This window comes from Rhinopithecus bieti, unplaced genomic scaffold, assembly GCF_001698545.2.
Source record: "Rhinopithecus bieti isolate Rb0 unplaced genomic scaffold, ASM169854v2 scaffold_8927, whole genome shotgun sequence".
Lineage (NCBI taxonomy): Eukaryota > Metazoa > Chordata > Mammalia > Primates > Cercopithecidae > Rhinopithecus > Rhinopithecus bieti.
In genome coordinates this window covers 307,678-315,487 of record NW_016806124.1, presented here as the reverse complement: position 1 = coordinate 315,487, position 7,810 = coordinate 307,678, and the positions used below count along the sequence as shown (strand labels likewise).

At 42.2% G+C, this 7,810-nt stretch overlaps 1 long non-coding RNA gene across 1 annotated transcript in view; it reads right to left on the bottom strand.

Moving 5' to 3' along the window:
* Window positions 1-6,233: 6,233 nt before the first annotated feature.
* LOC108531399 (uncharacterized) overlaps window positions 6,234-7,810 on the bottom strand; it is a 6,788-nt gene continuing 5,211 nt past the window's right edge. The window contains exon 3 of the long non-coding RNA XR_001886153.1: window positions 6,234-7,328. This is a non-coding gene — a long non-coding RNA (uncharacterized LOC108531399). The remainder of the gene's footprint in view (window positions 7,329-7,810) is intronic.

The following is a 7,810-nucleotide window of genomic DNA, read 5'->3' as shown; positions in this document are numbered from 1 at the left end:
CTGAATAGCACATAAGTGTTCAAAGTTCCCCATTTCTCTCACACTATTTGAGGGTAAGGCACAGTTGCTCTATTAAAATCAAGATCCAAAGGTCTACACATGATCCACACATGACCTTTGGCTAACATGTGTTTCTCTCTTTTACATCTATAAGTTTTCTCTCTCTCTCTCTTTCTCTCTCTCTTTCTTCTTGATGCTTATTTATTGAAGAAACAAGGTAATATGTCCTGTAGAGTTTCCCACCATGTGGATCTCACTGGTGGCATCCACATGGTGCCATTTAATAGGTTCCTCTGTTACCTGTATGTTCTGTCAGCTGGAAGTTAGACCTGAGGCTTCCTGCAATCCATATTTGATTTTTTTTTTGTCGAAAAAATGTTGCATGTTTTCTAATGTGTCACATAAATATGTACAAGTTTCTCATGGTCTCTTTTTTTTGTAATGTTCAGATGGATGTGTGGGTTCAGAGACCATCTACTCAATCAATCCATTATAAACTCTCAATATTTTTACTATGTTGGCAGGAAACTTTAAGTTCTTACTTTCTTACAAAACATCTAATCCATTTTGACCAGCAGAAAATTCAAGACTCTACAGTCAGTAGATCAAGACGTATGAAACACCAATGTCTTAAATACAAAAATTATATAATTTCCGTGATGAACTATAGTCAATTTTTCAAAAATGAAAGCAATGTTCAGAATGTGGTCTGTCAATGAAATGGAAATAATAGGTATGGAATATCTCAAACAAACAAACAAACCAAAAAAACAGATATCCAGCCAGGCATGGCAGCAAGTGCCTGTAGTCCCAGCTACTCAGGAGGTCCAAGCTGGAGGATGGCTTGAGTCTCAGAATTGGAGGCTGCAATGAGCTATGATCAAACCACTGTATTTCACCCTGGGTGACAGAGAGAAATGCTACCTCTGGGGGAAAAAAGAAAAAAAAAGTATGAATGGTTGTTGTAGGGGGAGCAGCTTGCACAAACTACCCTTCTAGGAGGATGTTATCAGATCCCTGTAGACACCAACTGTTTCTAACAACACAGGAGGTGCTGGAAGCTGATGCTGGAGGTTGCTGACAATAACTAATGTGGAGATTTTCCTTTTCATAAAGGGCCTTCACTAGATGCTGGCAGAGAGAATGGAAAACTAGGTGTATTTTTTAAAGATATTCCATACCTATTATTTCCATTTCATTGACAGACCACATTCTGAACATTGCTTTCATTTTTGCAAAATTGAAGGAAGGACTGAAAGGATTTGGTAAATAATTTTAAAAAGAGAGAGTGGAGATATCACCAATACCTTGACCAACTAACTCTTAAGTAACAAAAGAATGTGAATTGGGAGTTTCATAAAATATGAAAATATCCTGCAGATTTAGGCCAATGGACACCTCACCTGGTATTTCTCTACCTCATGGATAACTAGCATGGTCAGTTACATAACCCCAGAAATTTCCCTAAGCCATCAGAATCCACCCCTCATCTCTAAGTAGTTTTTATAACACTGCTCATAAATAACAAGTAGACCCATTGCTTGGAGGTAGTCTATAAAGCAGAGTCATGGGGCAAATAGCATTTTAAGCAAAACAAAAATTTTTCTGTTTATCAGGAAAGAAATAAAAAAAAAAACAAATCAGACCCTACATAATGAATTGGTTATACAAATACTCTGGGGTTGGGAGATCTGCCGATACCCCTGCACATACAGAGAATTTTGTAGAAGAAAGTAAAAATTGTGATCAACACCAGCAGAGCCTAATAGGCTGGGAGCCTGAGGTCTGACAAAGAGGCAGGAGGCACACCAGAAAACCCCTCTAACCCTGGAGGTGAGAAAGAAGGCAAAGGGAGGGAGGAGGCGAAACCTAGAAGTAAAGATCTGGGAGAAACAACCCAATCTTGGAGATAGCCCTAAAAATGGTTGTTAGAAGACCCACATTGAACAAATGATCTAAATCTCATCATTTCGATCTAAGATTTCAATGGAGAATCCCCTCCAACCCCACCCAGTCCCTGCCAACTTGTTGTTATACATCCAGCAGGACAAAGGGCTTACCGCTCCCAGCTGCCTCTCTAAGAGGAGTCTAAACCACAAATGCTGGCATTTGAGCACAGACGGCCCACATGGGCACACAGAATTAGGTCTTCATTGGAATAACTGAGCAGAAGAGCTGGGGCCTGGAAAGAGCCTTCCCAGACATCCCAGGGCCCTTGTAGTGGCCAGGCCACTGTCCTGAGATCTCAGGCTCTGTCCAGGAGGATATTGTGGTGTGGTGTGGAAGGGGTCAATATTTCCTGTAAAGGAGTGCTTTAAGGGTGATAAGAACTCAGCCACCTCTTCCCTATTTAAGAGGAAGTCAGTGTAAGTCCTTTGGCCCAGAGTTACATGGAAGAAAGTATTGGATCTTGTAAGAAAGTAGGTTTTGCACCAGAGAAGGAGGCATTTGCAATGCAGAGACTGGAAAGGAGAGAAGAGAGTGATGTGTGCTCCACAGAGATCAGCAGGGGAGCAGCTCAGGATCCCCACCCCTTCTCCTGAGAGTACTCGAGCCTCACTTGAGACAAATTCTTAAGATAATCATGAAAATCCATAGCAACTTTGTTGATGTTGGGGTTTGCACTGAGATTCCAAATCAAGAAGCTGGGCAAGTGAAACAGGTTCAGATTTCTTTCACAGAGCAGGTGAAATAATGTGAGGACTCCTGGTCAAAGTCAAGAGCTCAGCACTGCGTACTCATCTGCTCTGGTCACATTTATTCCTGCCGCACGTTTCTACAACAGGAAATGGGGCCAAAATGCATCTCCGACATCATTCACTTCCAAAATGCTCTCCAAAACAAACTTTTTCACAATGGTCTGTGAGATTGTTTGTTTTGTTTATCCTCTGATGAAGGAGAGAAACTGAGACCAAGAGACGAGTTGGCATTTCCAAACCTTTCACCCATGTCTGGGGCCATGAGGATGAAAATGCTCCCACACCTCAAGTAAATGCTGTGTCAGTGTTTCAGCACAAGAAAAAATAAAATGCTTTTGAGAGTGTGTGACAAGTGATCTGAGTCATGAGAACTCCAGAACCCTGATTTGAACTGTAAAATGAAGGAAATAGCCAAAGGCCTCCCCTATGCTGCTCTTCCAATATTGGCTGCCTGGACAGCACTGCAGCCTCAGGGAGACAGATGCTCACAGGACAGTTCTCTCTGCTGGAAACCAGAAGGGTGTGTGTGTGTGTGCAACCTCAGGCAGGTGACCTCAGAAAGCAGGAGTGAGGCCTTGGGGAAGCTGAGGCTGGCAAGAGGGAAAAGTCAACTCTGGGAAGCATCATTAGGCTGGTCACGGCCACAAGCAGCAGGGGCTCCAATCAGCCAGCACCCTGTGAGGAGCCAAGTGGCATGCTGGCCAGGCGCATCCCCAGGGAGCACAGGTGAGGGAAGCACATACCCCACCCCCAGGGCTCGGGGCTTGCCCTGAGCAGTGACTTTGTGTCACTCCGGCTTACACACACACAGGCCTGGCACACGGTGCCTCCCAAGAGCAGAAATCAAAATTCTATGTCAATGCCAAGTGCTTTTTGGCCGAGGGTACTATTTCCCATGGCCACAGCAGGGATGCCAGGTGAGACTAGAGGAACCTAAACCTGGGGGTCCCCAAAGTCATCACCCAACAAATCTTTTCTTCTTAAAAACACATATATACTCATCATTCTGGAAGATGCCCTGACATTCCAAGTTTGGCCTACACACTCAGTTCTCCCACCGGCCCTCCCATCCCTACTACCCTCCATCCTCTTTGCTCCTTCTTGTCTAGCAGAAGGGAGCAGAAGCCTGCCTGCCAGCTGTGTCTCCTAAGGCAGACCTGGCTGGTCTTCTCTCCCCTCTGCCTATAAGGCCTGATGTTCAGATGTCAAAGATCTGTCTTTTTATAGACACAAAGAGCCATGCAGAATCACTGTTTTTGGGATTGTTGTCCTTGCAACTGTGATGAACATTGATGACCTTCCATTCATTTCCTCTAACTAGCGAGGGCTGGAGTAGCAAATGCCCTTCCCCTCTTTTGCATGTTTGCAGGATGGGAGTTTCAGATGTTGTTTACCTGCCAGACATGGAGTGGAGGCTTCCCAAAGCAGCATGATGTATCCACTTTAGGACCACATGGTAACGGGGACTGAGAGAACAGGATGTCTTTCCTAGGAGGGACCGAGCCAGTCGGAGCAGTCTGGCCCTGCCTGCAAAGCCTGTGTGGCCTTCAGAACATAATTTAACCTCCCTGGGCTCCGTTTGCTTCTATTTGAGACCCTCTTCCTAATTGTGCCCGTGGTGCCAAGTTCATAATCAGTGCTCAGTTCGTGGTGGACCCCCCTTCATCCCCCAAATGTCAAAGTCTCCAGCTTCCCATTTCCCTTCGATTCCTGTCTCTAAGTCCTTGAGTTGGGTGACTGTTAATATTACTGCTAGAGCATTTTCAGAGCACTTTACATTTACAGCTTTTATTCCTCCCCAGATAGTTATCGGCCCTTTCTTCTGAATAGGTATTAAAAACACATCATTGGACAAATTCCTTTCCCTGGAAGATACATCATGAATGTGGCTGGAGAAGGCAGGGTCATAATTCAGAGAATTCAGGGTTGATTTACCTTATCCTCCTGCTCTTTTGCTGTAAAGTCCGGAGCCCCAGAAAGTGCTGCCAAACTCCCCCTTATTTTCCGAGAGCAGGGCAGAATAAATTGCTATTTTGTTTGGTTTTGTTTCCCATATACAAGGCCTCCTAGGCCCTGGAACCTAGGCTGCTGGCATTTTAATTAATGTTAATGACTGGGCTGACCCCCTCCCCATTGAATCTGAGTAAGGGAAATAAACAGGCAAACTCAAACAAAGCCATGTGCAGACGTGGTACCCTCTAGAAAAACTGACCTCTCCTTTGGCTGGCCACGGTCTCTAACCAGGCCCACACTCCTTCCTCATATTCCCCCAATTTTGAATTTTTTAGTACAAATAGAAATTGGTTGCCGGGGGAAGCAGGTAGATTTCTTCCTTTAATACATAAATGATTCTGGGGCCTCGGAATCAGAATCTCCACTTTCTTATTACGAGGAGCATTTTTACTCTGAGGTCAATACAACCAGAATGTGTCCAACCATAACTTTACAACAACAGAAAAGATACATAGCAAATGCCTTCAAATACCTGGAATCTGGCCTCAAAATCAACCTGGCATTTAAATCGACATGTACATCCCAGTTGGGTCAAAACATAGTCAAGGTTTCCCCCAGAGATACTCTGTTTCATTTTTATTTTCAAGTAAATTTCTATTTTCCCCCCCAACCTTTACGGCTTAAGCGTTTTATCCAGTTTAAACGATAGGGATTTAAATTGCTATTTTAGTGGAAGAGGCTTGATTAAAACCTGTGTCCTCATCAAATTATTGGGGACAGTGATTCTTGGGCTCTGTTTACATTAGTGTCAACCTTAATTTAAATTCCGCATAACTATATTTGCTTCACTAAATGCATTCACCAGGAACACACCACAAATTACTTTGCATTATGAGCAGAGTCTCTTTGTCTATTGCAAAGTGTTTTGAAATTAGCACCATAAGTAACTAGCTGTAAGTGTCACTCCATCTCCTTAATGCCTCATTAATCAAACTCCGCGGCAGCTGGTGTGATGTCCAAGCCCCTCACATATAAGATCAGAATCATTTGCTCCTTGCATTTGACCACGGTCTTTAAACTTGATTTGTTATTTGTGCATTTGCCCTCGCTGCGGCTCTGCTCCTCCCTCAGTGGCCTCCCAACACGTGGGGCTTTGTATGGATACCAGTTGCATGCGTACTCTTTGTAGAAATTGGAAATAAAAACCCATTTCCCATGTTGTGGAAATGCATAGTCTCAAGGGCAGGAAATTCTTTTAATGGAAGAAGAGTTCCACTTATTTCCCTGAGTTATCCACAGTGATTCCACATGATTTGCAGATTAATGCTAAAATGCCATAATGGAAAATTTCCCTGGGCAAGTTTTCTCTATGTCAAGAATTAGAGAAAAGAATTACATTCACCCAGGCAGACTACAATTTCCATCTTGGCCTCAGTTTCCCCAAAAAAACAGATGTATTTAGTCTAAGCACCTAATCAGGAAAAAAAATGTATTTTTTCCCTTATTAAGTGATATGAATTATTCTGTACTAAATACAAAACTTTAGAATTTATGCTTGCAAAAGAAATACAGAACAATTTGTACTTAATAGTTTTATTATAGGTACACACAAAATCATAGCAAAATATGATATATTTTATAGAATGTTTTTGTCTTTTCATGATGCCATCAAATATTTGCAAATGCCTAAATGGAACCCTTTCTTCATTCTCCATACCCTTTCCCTACATCACACACAAGTCCAAAAACACAAACACGTACACACACACACACACACACACATACACCTATACACATGCATCCTTTTAACCAAAGGTTATACTCACTGGTTTTAAAACTAACAGCTCTACTGGACAATGGCTTCATGGACATTTTAGAGGCTGTCTTAAGTCTGGTGTGGGCACAAGCACGTTGGATATGATTTCCCTGCAGGGATGCCCTCTCGGTGGCTGTGGGGGAGGTGTGCGGCCCCTTGCCTGCCAGTGCTGAGCTCTGCCCCACAGTGAGCCGAGATGAACAGGTGCTTTCTTCTCTGGCAGCGGCACGTGAGGTCGGCTCTGCAGAGCAGCGTCTCAATGGGAGACCTTTAGCTTCATGGCCTTTCCTTCTGACCACCCAGCAGGAAAAATATACGAAAGCATTTTTTTTCTGCCAGTTTTGTTGGTGAGACAAAAATACAAAAACAGAATAACACACAGTATTAATACTTTGTACTTCCCACAGGTGGGCTTCTGAAATGTTTAACGCAATCATAGTAAACCATTAGTTTTCTTTGGAATTAATTTTTTTGCCTTTTCACCTTATAAAACCATTCAGGCTAAATAACCACATTACAATAGAATTAAACATTGAAGCCTGGCTCCCAAAATCAACATCCGTGGAAAAACCCACTGAATCGGAACACACACCCAACAGTGCAAATCTGTGTTAGATTTTGACTTTAATATCAACTTAACATAACTGTAGTTTACATTATTATCATATCTACTTTCTCTTATATTTAAAATAGGCTCTGATTTTAGAAGAGCAAATGTAAAAAATATTTTGATTATTTGTTGATGACATTTACTCTGATTATAGATGTAATCTATGGCAATTACAAAAGTACCTTGTATGTCCCATCTCCAGTTCATCCTGCTTTTACTCTGAGACCAGCAACCTCTATTCATTAGGATTCTGAACAAAATAAGCATGGAAAGGGGAAATCCAAAATAATATTCAGAAGTGGCAAATCATAACTGAACACAGTTTTAAATTTGACAATTTAAAACTTTTTCCTCTTTTCAGCAGTCAGAAGAAGTCTGTTTATTTTAAACCAATATCTCTGCCCCAAAACCCCTTTTCCTGCACTCCATGAGCACCTCTCCCCCTTTTCCCCAAAAGGCAACATTTTGGCTTGGCAAACAATATACATCATTGAACCCTTGCATTTAAATGCCCCACAAAGATTGCATCTGATCACAGCTTGCAAGAAAGAGAAAGAAAGAAAGAAAGAAAGAAAGAAAGAAAGAAAGAAAGAAAGAAAGAAAGAAAGAAGGAAGGAAGGAAGGAGGGAGAAAGAGAGAAAGAGAGCAAGAAAAAGAAAGAAAGAAAGAAAGAAAGAAAGAAAGAAAGAAAGAAAGAAAGAGAAAGAAAGAAAGAGAGAGAAAGAAAGAGAG